This window comes from Salmo salar, chromosome ssa18 (genome assembly GCF_905237065.1).
Source record: "Salmo salar chromosome ssa18, Ssal_v3.1, whole genome shotgun sequence".
Lineage (NCBI taxonomy): Eukaryota > Metazoa > Chordata > Actinopteri > Salmoniformes > Salmonidae > Salmo > Salmo salar.
Genome location: NC_059459.1, coordinates 79,758,524 through 79,774,169, shown reverse-complemented (window position 1 = coordinate 79,774,169; position 15,646 = coordinate 79,758,524). Strand labels below are relative to the sequence as shown.

The following is a 15,646-nucleotide window of genomic DNA, read 5'->3' as shown; positions in this document are numbered from 1 at the left end:
CTCTGGTGTTGGTACAGTCTGGCTTTCTGTTATAAACAGGGAACACACACACACACGTACATTGTTGAGGTGTTACAACACACACACACACACACACACACACACACACACACAGAGTTGTAAAGGAACAAAATACTTATAGTACCAGTCAAAAAAAATTGACACACCTACTTACTCATTTAAGTTTTTCTTTATTTTTACTATTTTCTACATTGTAGAATAATAGTGAAGACATGAAAACTATGAAATCACACATATGGAATCATGTAGTAACCAAAAAAGTGTTCAACAAATCAACATATATGTTATATCTCAAATCAAATCAAAGTTTATTTATCACCTGCGCTGAATACAACAGGTGTAGACCTAACAGTGAAATGCTTACTGACAGGCTCTAACCAATAGTGCAAAAAAGGTATTAGGTGAACAATAGGTAGGTAAAGAACTAAAACAACAGTAAAAAGACAGGCTATATACAGTAGAGAGGCTGTATACAGTAGAGAGGCTATATACAGTAGAGAGGCTATATACAGTAGAGAGGCTATATACAGTAGAGAGGCTATATACAGTAGAGAGGCTATATACAGTAGAGAGGCTATATACAGTAGAGAGGCTATATACAGTAGAGAGGCTGTATATAGTAGAGGCTATATACAGTAAAGAGGCTATATACAGTAGCGAGGCTATATACAGTAAAGAGGCTATATACAGTAGCGAGGCTATATACAGTAGAGAGGCTATATACAGTAGAGAGGCTGTATATAGTAGAGGCAATATACATTAGAGAGGCTATATACATTAGAGAGGCTATATACAGTAGTGAGGCTATATACAGTAGCGAGGCTATATACAGTAGAGAGGCTATATACAGTAGCGAGGCTATATACAGTAGTGAGGCTATATACAGTAGAGAGGCTGTAACAGTAGCGAGGCTATATACAGTAGTGAGGCTATATACAGTAGAGAGTCTGTAACAGTAGAGAGGCTGTAACAGTAGAGAGGCTATATACAGTAGAGAGGCTGTATACAGTAGAGAGACTGTAACAGTAGAGAGGCTATATACAGTAGAGAGGCTATATACAGTAGAGAGACTGTAACAGTAGAGAGGCCATATACAGTAGAGAAGCTGTAACAATAGAGAGGCTATATACAGTAGAGAGGATGTAACAGTAGAGAGGCTATATACAGTAGAGAGGCTATATACAGTAGAGGGTATAAAAGTAGCGAGGCTACATACAGTAGCGAGGATATATACAGTAGAGAGGCTATATACAGTAGAGAGGCTATATACAGTAGGGAGGCTATAAAAGTAGCGAGGCTACATACAGTAGCGAGGATATATACAGTAGAGAGGCTATATACAGTAGAGAGGCTATATACAGTAGGGAGGCTATAAAAGTAGCGAGGCTACATACAGTAGCGAGGATATATACAGTAGAGAGGCTATATACAGTAGAGAGGTTGTATATAGTAGAGAGGCTATATACAGTAGAGAGGCTATATACAGTAGAGAGGCTATATACAGTAGAGAGGCTATATACAGACACCGGTTAGTCAGGCTGATTGAGGTAGTATGTACATGTAGATAAGGTTAAAGTGACTATGCATGTATGATGAACAGAGAGTAGCAGTAGCGTAAAAGAGGGGTTGGCGCCCTTTGTCTTGATGGCAGCTTTGCACCATCTTGGAATTCTCTCAACCAGCTTCATGAGGTAGTCACCTGGAATGCATTTCAATTAACAGGTGAACCTTGTTAAAAGTTCATTTGTGGAATTTTTTTCCTTCTTAATGCGTTTGAGCCAATCAGTTGTGTTGTGACAAGGTAGGGGCGGATAGAGAAGATAGCTCTATTTGGTAAAAGATGGCAAGAAATTATGGCAAGAACAGCTCAAATAAGCAAAGACATGACAGTCCATCATTATTTGAAAGTGTCTTCAAGTGCAGTCGCAAAAACCATCAAGCGCTATGATGAAACTGGCTCTCATGAGGACCGCCACAGGAAAGGAAGACCCAGAGTTACCTCTGCTGCAGAGGATAAGTTCATTAGAGTTACCAGCCTCAGAAATTGCAGCCCAAATAAAAGCTTCACAGAGTTCAAGTAACAGACACATCTCAACATCATCTGTTCAGAGGAGACTGTGTGAATCAGGCCTTCATGGTTGAATTGCTGCAAAGAAACCACTACTAAAGGACACCAATAAGAAGAAGAGACTTGCTTGGTCCAAGAAACACGAGCAATGGACATTAGACTGGTGGAAATCTGACCTTTGGTGTGATGAGTCCAAATTGGAGATTTTTCTACACCTCCAGGCTGTGTAAGGGCTGTTTGACCAAGAAGGAGAGTGATGGAGTGCTGCATCAGATGACCTGGCCTCCACAATCACCCGACCTCAAACAAATTGAGATGGTTTGGGGAGTCGGACCACAGAGGGAAGGAAAAGCAGCCAACAAGTGCTCAGCATATGTGGAAACTCCTTCAAGACTGTTGGAAAATAATTCCAGGTGAATACCTCATGAAGCTGGTTGAGAGAATGCCAAGAGTGTGCAAAGCTGTCATCAAGGCAAAGGGTGGTTACTTTGAAGAATCTCAAATATAAAATATATTTTGATTTGTTTAACACTTTTTTGGTTACTACATGATTCCATAATGTAGAAAATAGTAAAAATAAAGAAAACCCTTGAATGAGTAGGTGTGTCCAAACTGTTGACTGGTACTGTACATGTTGTCTAGAATCAGAACCAGCCTGAGAACAGACATGCAAATAACAGTCTTCTGGTCAAATCCTTTTTGTTGCAAACTATCACGCTAAATGTTAATAACCGTGTCCTGTACATAACAAACTGTCATGCCCTATCAAAACTGAAACCTACTTCAAGCTAACAGCACTCACTGTTGCCCCTAGTGGTTGGTTTGTGCGTCACCTCCCGACGTCCTCAGACATGGACGGACGTGGAATACTGACTTGTATCACGGCTGACCTGGCTGGTTAACGGCTGACCTGGCTGGTTAACGGCTGACCTGGCTGGTTTACGGCTGACCTGGCTGGTTAACGGCTGACCTGGCTGGTTAACGGCTGACCTGGCTGGTTAACGGCTGACCTGGCTGGTTAACAGCTGACCTGGCTGGTTAACAGCTGACCTGGCTGGTTAACAGCTGTGTCCTTTATAATATAGTAAACTCAAGATACTCACAGAGCGATACTCACAGAGCGATTCACAGAGCGATACTACTCACAGAGCGATACTCACAGAGCGATACTCACAGAGCGATACTCACAGAGCGATACTACTCACAGAGCGCGATACTCACAGAGCGATACTCACAGAGCGATACTACTCACAGAGCGATACTCACAGAGCGATTCACAGAGCGATACTCACAGAGCGATTCACAGAGCGATACTCACAGAGCGATACTCACAGAGCAACTGGTGCTTCTCATGCTGAAGAAGAGACAGACTTGGGATTCACTTGAGAAAAACTGTGTCAAATGTGTTGCCAAGGATACATAAAACATTCCGTCTACGTCCCAAATGGTAACCTATTCCCTATTTAACTATATAAGGAATAGGGTGCTATTTTGGACGAAGGTCAGAATGTTTTATGAATTGACACATCTTAGAATGGTGGCTAATAGTGTTGTGACATCATCTCATGTCACCAATCAGTGATGTCTATTTCTTGGACATTCAGTAGCTCTGAACCGTTTGAAGTAAGCTGACCAATCAATCAATCAATCAATCAATCAAACAATCAATCAATCAAACAAATTCATTATCTATTGTTTAGCAAAGTCGTATAGTTGCTTAGTCAGAGAGGAAGGTCCAACCACACAGTGACAAACCCGGATCTCTCTCACACACACACACACACACACACACACACACACACACACACACACACACACACACACACACACACACACACACACACACACGTTTAACGTTTATTAAAACGTATGGATTATTTAAGCAGCTCTCAACTACAGAGGACAAAACACAGGTACAAGGCAGATGTTTCATCATGAATATTGTTTTGAAGTATTGACCTTGGAAATGTGTAAATGTATGTAGTCGGAGCTACATGCCACAAAACCTGGTCTCTGTTCAACACTGCTAGGTGAGTTCATCAGAAACCTTTTTATTTTTGCGTGGAGTCTGCTACATATGGCCATTCTGGGTGTATTTGCAGTATCCAATCTGCCAGAGAAGTGGGTTGTTGCTATTTCAGGGGTAAATGTGGGTTCATGTCTACCTCAGAGTATCCCATTATAACTCAAGACAGCACAAAGGGAGAGTTTATTTTCTTCTGTCTCCTGTCTCCCACACAACACACACACACACACACACACACACACACACACACACACACACACACACACACACACACACACACACACACACACACACACACACACAGAGACAAACGTACCAGCACACACACACACACACTAACACACACCAACACACACACACACACACACACACACACACACACACACACACACACACACACACACAAACGTACCAACACACACACACACACTAACACACACCAACACACACACACACACACACACACACACACACACACACACACACACACACACACACACACACACACACACACACAAACTGTCCACATTTGACAAACAGTCATCTATTAACTCTCCACAGCTCAAAGTTCTGCTGCTTCTATGACACACTGTTCTCCACCCCTCCAAACAGACACACACACACTGGACACACACACACACAAACACACCCCGACAGATCAATACAGTATCTGTCTGGCCTTTGACTTCCCCTAAGATATGGATCTGCTACAGATCTAATGGGCTCTGTCCCTCTCTCCTCTGTCCCTCTCTCCTCTGTCCCTCTCTCCTCTGTCCCTCTGTCCCTCTCTCCTCTATCCCTCCCTCCTCTGTCCCTCTCTCCTCTGTCCTTCTCTCCTCTATCCCTCCCTCCTCTGTCCCTCTCTCCTCTGTCCCTCTCCTCTGTCCCTCTCTCCTCTGTCCCTCTCTCCTCTGTCCCTCTCTCCTCTGTCCCTCTCTCCTCTATCCCTCCCTCCTCTGTCCCTCTCTCCTCTGTCCCTCTCTCCTCTGTCCCTCTCTCCTCTGTCCCTCTCTCCTCTATCCCTCCCTCCTCTGTCCCTCTCTCCTCTGTCCCTCTCTCCTCTGTCCCTCTCTCCTCTGTCCCTCTCTCCTCTATCCCTCTCTCCTCTGTCCCTCTCTCCTCTGTCCCTCTCCTCTGTCCCTCTCTCCTCTGTCCCTCTCTCCTCTGTCCCTCTCTCCTCTGTCCCTCTCTCCTCTATCCCTCCCTCCTCTGTCCCTCTCTCCTCTGTCCCTCTCCTCTGTCCCTCTCTCCTCTGTCCCTCCGTCCTCTGTCCCTCTCTCCTCTGTCCCTCTCTCCTCTGTCCCTCTCTCCTCTGTCCCTCTCTCCTCTGTCTCTCTCCTCTGCCCTGGTGTTTGTCCATTATAGTCGGTGTATTGGTAGAGTATCTAACTAAGTCAACTCTAGAGGAACTAACCCCCCCCCCCATTAGACAAGAGACAGCACTATGCAACCCTATTGACACTAGTAGAACAGCCAATCAGATAACATCCTGGATGGAAGGAAGGACAGTTGGAAAGTATCATTGTGTTAGTAACACTCTGACCCTCATCATCATCATCATCATCATCATCGAAACACACACCAGATACAGTCACCACTACAGTAACTAGATGTCAATCTGTCTAACGTGTCCTTGAGCAAGGCCCTAATTGGTCCAGGGTCACTGTCTATAATGGCTGATCCCTGGCCGTGACCCCGACTCTCAGCAACAGAAAAATTCACACATAGGTACAACACTTGTACATGTGTGAAATAGGACAAATGTAAGCACCCACCTAATTATATTATATTGTTATTGTTGTTATTGTTATTGTTGTTATTGTTATTGGTATTATTGTCATTGGTATTGTTGTTATTGTTATTGTTATTATTGTTATTGTTATTATTGTTATTATTGTTATTATTGTCATTGTTATTGTTGTTATTATTGTCATTGTTGTTATTGTTTTTGCTATTATTGTCATTGTTATTGTTGTTATTGTTATTGTTATTGTTATTATTGTCATTGGTATTGTTGTTATTGTTATTGTTATTATTGTTATTATTGTTATTATTGTTATTATTGTCATTGTTATTGTTGTTATTATTGTCATTGTTGTTATTGTTTTTGCTATTATTGTCATTGGTATTGTTGTTATTGTTATTGTTATTATTGTTATTATTGTTATTATTGTTATTATTGTCATTGTTATTGTTGTTATTATTGTTATTGTTGTTATTGTTATTGTTATTATTGTCATTGTTATTGTTGTTATTGTTGTTAGTTATTGTTATTGTTGTTATTGTTATTGTTATTATTGTCATTGTTGTTATTGTTTTTGCTATTATTGTCATTGTTATTGTTGTTATTGTTGTTAGTTATTGTTATTGTTGTTATTGTTATTATTGTCATTGTTATTGTTGTTATTATTGTCATTGTTGTTATTGTTTTTGCTATTATTGTCATTGTTATTGTTGTTATTGTTGTTAGTTATTGTTATTATTGTCATTGTTATTGTTATTATTGTCATTGTTATTGTTGTTATTATTGTCATTGTTGTTATTGTTTTTGCTATTATTGTCATTGGTATTGTTGTTATTGTTATTGTTATTATTGTTATTATTGTTATTATTGTTATTATTGTCATTGTTATTGTTGTTATTATTGTTATTGTTGTTATTGTTATTGTTATTATTGTTATTATTGTCATTGTTATTGTTGTTATTATTGTTATTGTTGTTATTGTTATTGTTATTATTGTCATTGTTATTGTTGTTATTGTTGTTATTATTGTCATTGTTGTTATTGTTATTATTGTTATTATTGTTATTATTGTTATTATTGTCATTGTTATTGTTGTTATTATTGTCATTGTTGTTATTGTTTTTGCTATTATTGTCATTGGTATTGTTGTTATTGTTATTGTTATTATTGTCATTGTTATTGTTGTTATTATTGTCATTGTTGTTATTGTTATTGTTGTTATTGTTATTGTTGTTATTGTTATTGGTATTATTGTTATTGGTATTATTGTTATTGTTATTGTTGTTATTGTTATTGTTGTTATTGTTATTGTTGTTATTGTTATTGGTATTATTGTCATTGGTATTGTTGTTATTGTTATTGTTATTATTGTCATTGTTATTGTTGTTATTATTGTCATTGTTGTTATTGTTTTTGCTATTATTGTCATTGTTATTGTTGTTATTGTTGGTTATTGTTATTGTTATTGGTATTATTGTTATTATTGTGTGAACTCCCAGTTTGTACTATGAGATCACCATCTACAAAAGTTGCACAAGAGAAGACACACACACACACACGTAGACACACGACACACACACACACACACACACACACACACATAGACACACACACACACACGTAGACACACACACACACACACACACACACGTAGACACACACACACACACACACACACACACACACACGTAGACACACACACACACACGTAGACACACACACACGTAGACACACACACACACACGTAGACACACACACACACACACATAGACACACACACGTAGACACACACGTAGACACACACACACACGTAGACACACACACGTAGACACACACACACACGTAGACACACACACACACACGTAGACACACACACACACGTAGACACACACACACACGTACACACACACACACACACACGTAGACACACACACACACGTAGACACACACACACACGTAGACACACACACACACATAGACACACACACGTAGACACACACACACACGTAGACACACACACGTAGACACACACACACACACACGTAGACACACACACACACGTAGACACACACACACACGCATGCTTTGCCAACCACCACCATGTGGACTAGGTTCAAAGGTCACACAGAACTGAGAAAGACGCCACAGGAACGAACCAATGAACCAAGGTATCCACCAATAGTCGTCACACACAAACACAAAGTAACCTTAAACAATATGCACACACACACACACACACACACACACACACACACACACACACACACACACACACACACACACACACACGTGTTCTGACACAAAGTAACCTTTAAACAATATGCACACACACACACTCTCTCTCTGAAGCAAAGTTACTCAAAGTGCAAATGTACTGAGAGAAATGAAACACGGTAGTTACTTACTTGTCGGAGTCCTTGGGGTCTGAATCCTCTCTGCAGAAACAACGTAGACAAACCCACTGAACAGACAGGGGAGTGGACACAGACACCTGACCACGGGATGGATGAGGGACTCCTTTCACACGGGATGGATGAGGGACTCCTTTCACACGGGATGGATGAGGGACTCCTTTCACACGGGATGGATGAGGGACTCCTTTTACATGTGGCTGACAGACACACACCTTGAGTAACCTGTAGAACCTTTCCGTGTTTCTATCTGACTCTATGCTGGTTTGGCTGAGACAGAAAGACCTGCTGCTATTCTGTTGGCTGACTGTTGAACAGTTAAGTCTCTCTCTCTCTCTCTCTCTCTCTCTCTCTCTCTCTCTCTCTCTCTCTCTCTCTCTCTCTCTCTCTCTCTCTCTCTCTCTCGGTACACAGTACAAACCCCCTTCCCCTCACAACCAATCAGAGAGCTGAGGATTACACTGAAAGAGGGAGAGGAGAGGGAGGGAGGGAGGGAGGACAAAGAAGGATGATGAATAAGGAATAGAGGGAGCGGCGAAATGTGGGAGGGAGAAAAAAAAGAGGAGACCTGGAGAAGATGAGGGTTGAGTTCTGTACTTCATACTTATTCTGCATCACAGAGACATTTTACCTCAAGGAAACCCTGGACTAAACACACACACACTGTCACGTCCTGACCAGTAAAGGGGTCATTTTGTTATTGTAGTTAGTCAGGACGTGACAGGGGGTGTTTGTTTTGTGTTGTTGGGTTTTTGGGTACTGTTCTATGTCATCTATTTCTATGTGGTTATCTAGTTGTTCTATTTCTATGTTGGATTTGTTTGGGGGTTGGTCTCTAATTGGAGATCCCGTTGCCTCTGATTAGAGACCATATTTAAGTGGGTTAGTTTTCTCCTGTGTTTGTGGTGCTTTTTCCCGTGTCTGAGCACCTTACAGGACTGGTTTCGGCGTGTTGTTTGGTGTATTTAGTTTTTTTCTTCAATAAAAGGAAGAAGAGCATTCACGTGCCCGCTGCGTTTTGGTCTGCCTTTAACGACGCTTGTGACACACACTATCACACACAACAACCTGACAGTCACACAAACACACATTATCACACACACACACACACACACACACAGTACTGGGCAGAGAGGAACCAGGCTCTGAGGGGTGACCAGTCCTCTACTGGCTGTACTGGGTAGAGAGGAACCAGGCTCTGAGGGGTGACCAGTCCTCTACTGGCTGTACTGGGTAGACCAGAGGAACCAGGCTCTGAGGGGTGACCAGTCCTCTACTGGCTGTACTGGGTAGACCAGAGGAACCAGGCTCTGAGGGGTGACCAGTCCTCTACTGGCTGTACTGGGTAGAGAGGAACCAGGCTCTGAGGGGTGACCAGTCCTCTACTGACTGTACTGGGTAGAGAGGAACCAGGCTCTGAGGGGTGACCAGTCCTCTACTGACTGTACTGGGTAGAGAGGAACCAGGCTCTGAGGGGTGACCAGTCCTCTACTGGCTGTACTGGGTAGAGAGGAACCAGGCTCTGAGGGGTGACCAGTCCTCTACTGGCTGTACTGGGTAGACCAGAGGAACCAGGCTCTGAGGGGTGACCAGTCCTCTACTGACTGTACTGGGTAGACCAGAGGAACCAGGCTCTGAGGGGTGACCAGTCCTCTACTGGCTGTACTGGGTAGACCAGAGGAACCAGGCTCTGAGGGGTGACCAGTCCTCTACTGGCTGTACTGGGTAGAGAGGAACCAGGCTCTGAGGGGTGACCAGTCCTCTACTGGCTGTACTGGGTAGAGAGGAACCAGGCTCTGAGGGGTGACCAGTCCACTACTGACTGTACTGGGTAGAGAGGAACCAGGCTCTGAGGGGTGACCAGTCCTCTACTGACTGTACTGGGTAGACAGAGGAACCAGGCTCTGAGGGGTGACCAGTCCTCTACTGACTGTACTGGGTAGAGAGGAACCAGGCTCTGAGGGGTCACCAGTCCTCTACTGGCTGTACTGGGTAGAGAGGAACCAGGCTCTGAGGAGTGACCAGTCCTCTACTGACTGTACTGGGTAGACCAGAGGAACCAGGCTCTGAGGGGTGACCAGTCCTCTACTGACTGTACTGGGTAGACCAGAGGAACCAGGCTCTGAGGGGTGACCAGTCCTCTACTGGCTGTACTGGGTAGACCAGAGGAACCAGGCTCTGAGGGGTGACCAGTCCTCTACTGGCTGTACTGGGTAGAGAGGAACCAGGCTCTGAGGGGTGACCAGTCCTCTACTGACTGTACTGGGTAGACCAGAGGAACCAGGCTCTGAGAGGTGATCAGTCCTCTACTGACTGTACTGGGTAGACCAGAGGAACCAGGCTCTGAGGGGTGACCAGTCCTCTACTGACTGTACTGGGTAGACCAGAGGAACCAGGCTCTGAGGGGTGACCAGTCCTCTACTGGCTGTACTGGGTAGACCAGAGGAACCAGGCTCTGAGGGGTGACCAGTCCTCTACTGGCTGTACTGGGTAGAGAGGAACCAGGCTCTGAGGGGTGACCAGTCCTCTACTGACTGTACTGGGTAGAGAGGAACCAGGCTCTGAGGGGTGACCAGTCCTCTACTGACTGTACTGGGTAGAGAGGAACTAGGCTCTGGGGGGTGACCAGTCCTCTACTGACTACTGGGTAGAGAGGAACCAGGCTCTGAGGGGTGACCAGTCCTCTACTGGCTGTACTGGGTAGAGAGGAACCAGGCTCTGAGGGGTGACCAGTCCTCTACTGACTGTACTGGGTAGAGAGGAACCAGGCTCTGAGGGGTGACCAGTCCTCTACTGACTGTACTGGGTAGCAGAGGAACCAGGCTCTGAGGGGTGACCAGTCCTCTACTGACTGTACTGGGTAGAGAGGAACCAGGCTCTGAGGGGTGACCAGTCCTCTACTGACTGTACTGGGTAGAGAGGAACCAGGCTCTGAGGGGTGACCAGTCCTCTACTGACTGTACTGGGTAGACCAGAGGAACCAGGCTCTGAGGGGTGACCAGTCCTCTACTGACTGTACTGGCTAGACCAGAGGAACCAGGCTCTGAGGGGTGACCAGTCCTCTACTGGCGGTACTGGGTAGACCAGAGGAACCAGGCTCTGAGGGGTGACCAGTCCTCTACTGACTGTACTGGGTAGACCAGAGGAACCAGGCTCTGAGGGGTGACCAGTCCTCTACTGGCTGTACTGGGTAGACCAGAGGAACCAGGCTCTGAGAGGTGACCAGTCCTCTACTGACTGTACTGGGTAGAGAGGAACCAGGCTCTGAGAGGTGACCAGTCCTCTACTGACTGTACTGGGTAGAGAGGAACCAGGCTCTGAGGGGTGACCAGTCCTCTACTGACTGTACTGGGTAGACCAGAGGAACCAGGCTCTGAGGGGTGACCAGTCCTCTACTGGCTGTACTGGGTAGAGAGGAACCAGGCTCTGGGGGGTGACCAGTCCTCTACTGACTGTACTGGGTAGAGAGGAACCAGGCTCTGAGGGGTGACCAGTCCTCTTCTGACTGTACTGGGTAGAGAGGAACCAGGCTCTGAGGGGTGACCAGTCCTCTACTGGCTGTACTGGGTAGACCAGAGGAACCAGGCTCTGAGAGGTGACCAGTCCTCTACTGACTGTACTGGGTAGACCAGAGGAACCAGGCTCTGAGAGGTGACCAGTCCTCTACTGACTGTACTGGGTAGAGAGGAACCAGGCTCTGAGAGGTGACCAGTCCTCTACTGACTGTACTGGGTAGAGAGGAACCAGGCTCTGAGGGGAGACCAGTCCTCTACTGACTGTACTGGGTAGACCAGAGGAACCAGGCTCTGAGGGGTGACCAGTCCTCTACTGACTGTACTGGGTAGAGAGGAACCAGGCTCTGAGGGGTGACCAGTCCTCTACTGACTGTACTGGGTAGAGAGGAACCAGGCTCTGAGGGGTGACCAGTCCTCTACTGACTGTACTGGGTAGAGAGGAACCAGGCTCTGGAGGGTGACCAGTCCTCTACTGACTGTACTGGGTAGAGAGGAACCAGGCTCTGAGAGGTGACCAGTCCTCTACTGACTGTACTGGGTAGAGAGGAACCAGGCTCTGAGAGGTGACCAGTCCTCTACTGACTGTACTGGGTAGACCAGAGGAACCAGGCTCTGAGAGGTGACCAGTCCTCTACTGACTGTACTGGGTAGACCAGAGGAACCAGGCTCTGAGAGGTGACCAGTCCTCTACTGGCTGTACTGGGCAGAGAGGAACCAGGCTCTGAGGGGTGACCAGTCCTCTACTGGCTGTACTGGGTAGACCAGAGGAACCAGGCTCTGAGGGGTGACCAGTCCTCTACTGGCTGTACTGGGTAGACCAGAGGAACCAGGCTCTGAGGGGTGACCAGTCCTCTACTGGCTGTACTGGGTAGAGAGGAACCAGGCTCTGAGGGGTGACCAGTCCTCTACTGACTGTACTGGGTAGAGAGGAACCAGGCTCTGGGGGGTGACCAGTCCTCTACTGACTGTACTGGGTAGAGATGAACCAGGCTCTGAGGGGTGACCAGTCCTGTACTGGCTGTACTGGGTAGAGAGGAACCAGGCTCTGAGGGGTGACCAGTCCTCTACTGGCTGTACTGGGTAGAGAGGAACCAGGCTCTGAGGGGTGACCAGTCCTCTACTGACTGTACTGGGTAGAGAGGAACCAGGCTCTGAGGGGTAACCAGGCCTCTACTGACTGTACTGGGTAGAGAGGAACCAGGCTCTGAGGGGTGACCAGTCCTCTACTGACTGTACTGGGTAGAGAGGAACCAGGCTCTGAGGGGTGACCAGTCCTCTACTGACTGTACTGGGTAGACCAGAGGAACCAGGCTCTGAGGGGTGACCAGTCCTCTACTGACTGTACTGGGTAGACCAGAGGAACCAGGCTCTGAGGGGTGACCAGTCCTCTACTGGCTGTACTGGGTAGACCAGAGGAACCAGGCTCTGAGGGGTGACCAGTCCTCTACTGGCTGTACTGGGTAGACCAGAGGAACCAGGCTCTGAGGGGTGACCAGTCCTCTACTGACTGTACTGGGTAGACCAGAGGAACCAGACTCTGAGGGGTGACCAGTCCTCTACTGGCTGTACTGGGTAGAGAGGAACCAGGCTCTGAGGGGTGACCAGTCCTCTACTGACTGTACTGGGTAGACCAGAGGAACCAGATTCTGAGGGGTGACCAGTCCTCTACTGACTGTACTGGGTAGAGAGGAACCAGGCTCTGAGAGGTGACCAGTCCTCTACTGACTGTACTGGGTAGAGATGAACCAGGCTCTGAGAGGTGACCAGTCCTCTACTGGCTGTACTGGGTAGAGAGGAACCAGGCTCTGAGAGGTGACCAGTCCTCTACTGACTGTACTGGGTAGAGAGGAACCAGGCTCTGAGGGGTGACCAGTCCTCTACTGACTGTACTGGGTAGAGAGGAACCAGGCTCTGAGAGGTGACCAGTCCTCTACTGACTGTACTGGGTAGAGAGGAACCAGGCTCTGAGGGGTGACCAGTCCTCTACTGACTGTACTGGGTAGACCAGAGGAACCAGGCTCTGAGGGGTGACCAGTCCTCTACTGACTGTACTGGGTAGACCAGAGGAACCAGGCTCTGAGGGGTGACCAGTCCTCTACTGGCTGTACTGGGTAGACCAGAGGAACCAGGCTCTGAGGGGTGACCAGTCCTCTACTGGCTGTACTGGGTAGACCAGAGGAACCAGGCTCTGAGGGGTGACCAGTCCTCTACTGGCTGTACTGGGTAGACCAGAGGAACCAGGCTCTGAGGGGTGACCAGTCCTCTACTGGCTGTACTGGGTAGAGAGGAACCAGGCTCTGAGAGGTGACCAATCCTCTACTGACTGTACTGGGTAGCAGAGGAACCAGGCTCTGAGGGGTGACCAGTCCTCTACTGGCTGTACTGGGTAGACCAGAGGAACCAGGCTCTGAGGGGTGACCAGTCCTCTACTGACTGTACTGGGTAGAGAGGAACCAGGCTCTGAGGGGTGACCAGTCCTCTACTGACTGTACTGGGTAGAGAGGAACCAGGCTCTGAGAGGTGACCAGTCCTCTACTGACTGTACTGGGTAGAGAGGAACCAGGCTCTGAGAGGTGACCAGTCCTCTACTGACTGTACTGGGTAGAGAGGAACCAGGCTCTGAGGGGTGACCAGTCCTCTACTGACTGTACTGGGTAGAGAGGAACCAGGCTCTGAGAGGTGACCAGTCCTCTACTGACTGTACTGGGTAGAGAGGAACCAGGCTCTGAGAGGTGACCAGTCCTCTACTGACTGTACTGGGTAGAGAGGAACCAGGTTCTGAGGGGTGACCAGTCCTCTACTGACTGTACTGGGTAGAGAGGAACCAGGCTCTGAGGGGTGACCAGTCCTCTACTGACTGTACTGGGTAGAGAGGTGACCATCTTGTTCCTGTAGTTCTGTTGTGGTGATAGCACTAAGTAGCAACAGTAACAATAGCTGTGTGGTCACTCACTCCATCTTTTCCCCTCCTTCTCTCCCCTCCTTCTCTCCCCTCCTTCTCCTCCCTCCTTCTCCTCCCTCTCCTCCTTCTCTCCCCTCCCTCTTCTCCTTCTCTCCCCTCCTTCCTTCCCCTTCCTCTCCTCTCTCTCTCCCCTCCCTCTCCTCTCCTCCTTCTCTCCCCTCCTTCTCCTCCCTCTCTTCTCTATCTCTCCCCTCCTTCTTCTCCCTCTCCTCTCTCTCTCTCCCCTCCTTCTCCTCCTTCTCTCCCCTCCTTCTCCTCCCTCTCTTCTCTCTCTTCTCTCCCTCCCTTCTCTCTCTTCTCTCCCTCCCTAAACTCTCCTCCCCTCCTTCTCCTCCCTCTCTTCTCTTTCTCTCCCCTCCTTCCTTCACCTCCTTCTCCTCCCTCTCCTCTCTCTCCCCTCCCTCTCCTCTCCTCCTTCTCCTCCCTCTCTTCTCTTCTCTCCCTCCCTCTCCCCCATCCCTCCCCACATCTCTCCTCCCTCCCCTCCCCCCCTCTCCCCTCCCTCCCCTTCCTCCCTCATCTCCCCTCCCCTCTCCTCCTCACTCCCCTCCCTCACTCCCTCCCTCTCCCCTCTCCTCATCTCCCCTCCCCTCTCCTCATCTCCGCTCCCCTCTCCTCATCTCCGCTCCCCTGGGGCAAGGTCCAACACTGCTGGAACTCTGTATTTTTTTGTCCTTCTTTCCCTCTCTTTTTTTTTCTTCCCGCTTTCTCTTCATCCCTTCATTCCTTGACCTTCGACCCAGATCCCTTAAACGATAATAGGCAAGCTGGCTCCCAGAGCAAAACAATGCTGACCTTAGACCAGTGTCTTGGTTTAAAAGAGGCAGATAACGGCCCTGTTTGCTTAATGATCTATTTGTGCAGGAGAGTGTGTTTATCTTTCTGTACAGGTCTGTGAG

At 47.3% G+C, this 15,646-nt stretch overlaps 1 protein-coding gene across 3 annotated transcripts in view; it reads right to left on the bottom strand.

Moving 5' to 3' along the window:
- Positions 1 to 8,626, bottom strand: part of LOC106592454 (pyruvate carboxylase, mitochondrial) — a 482,562-nt gene extending 473,936 nt beyond the window's left edge. For 2 of the 3 annotated variants that reach the window (XM_045701615.1, XM_045701617.1), the window contains exon 1: positions 8,265 to 8,626. The gene's annotated coding sequence lies outside the window, so the exon portion shown is untranslated. Of the gene's footprint in view, positions 1 to 8,260 lie in introns of all 3 variants that reach the window. The other variant, XM_045701616.1, reaches the window with a different exon arrangement.
- Positions 8,627 to 15,646: the final 7,020 nt, after the last annotated feature.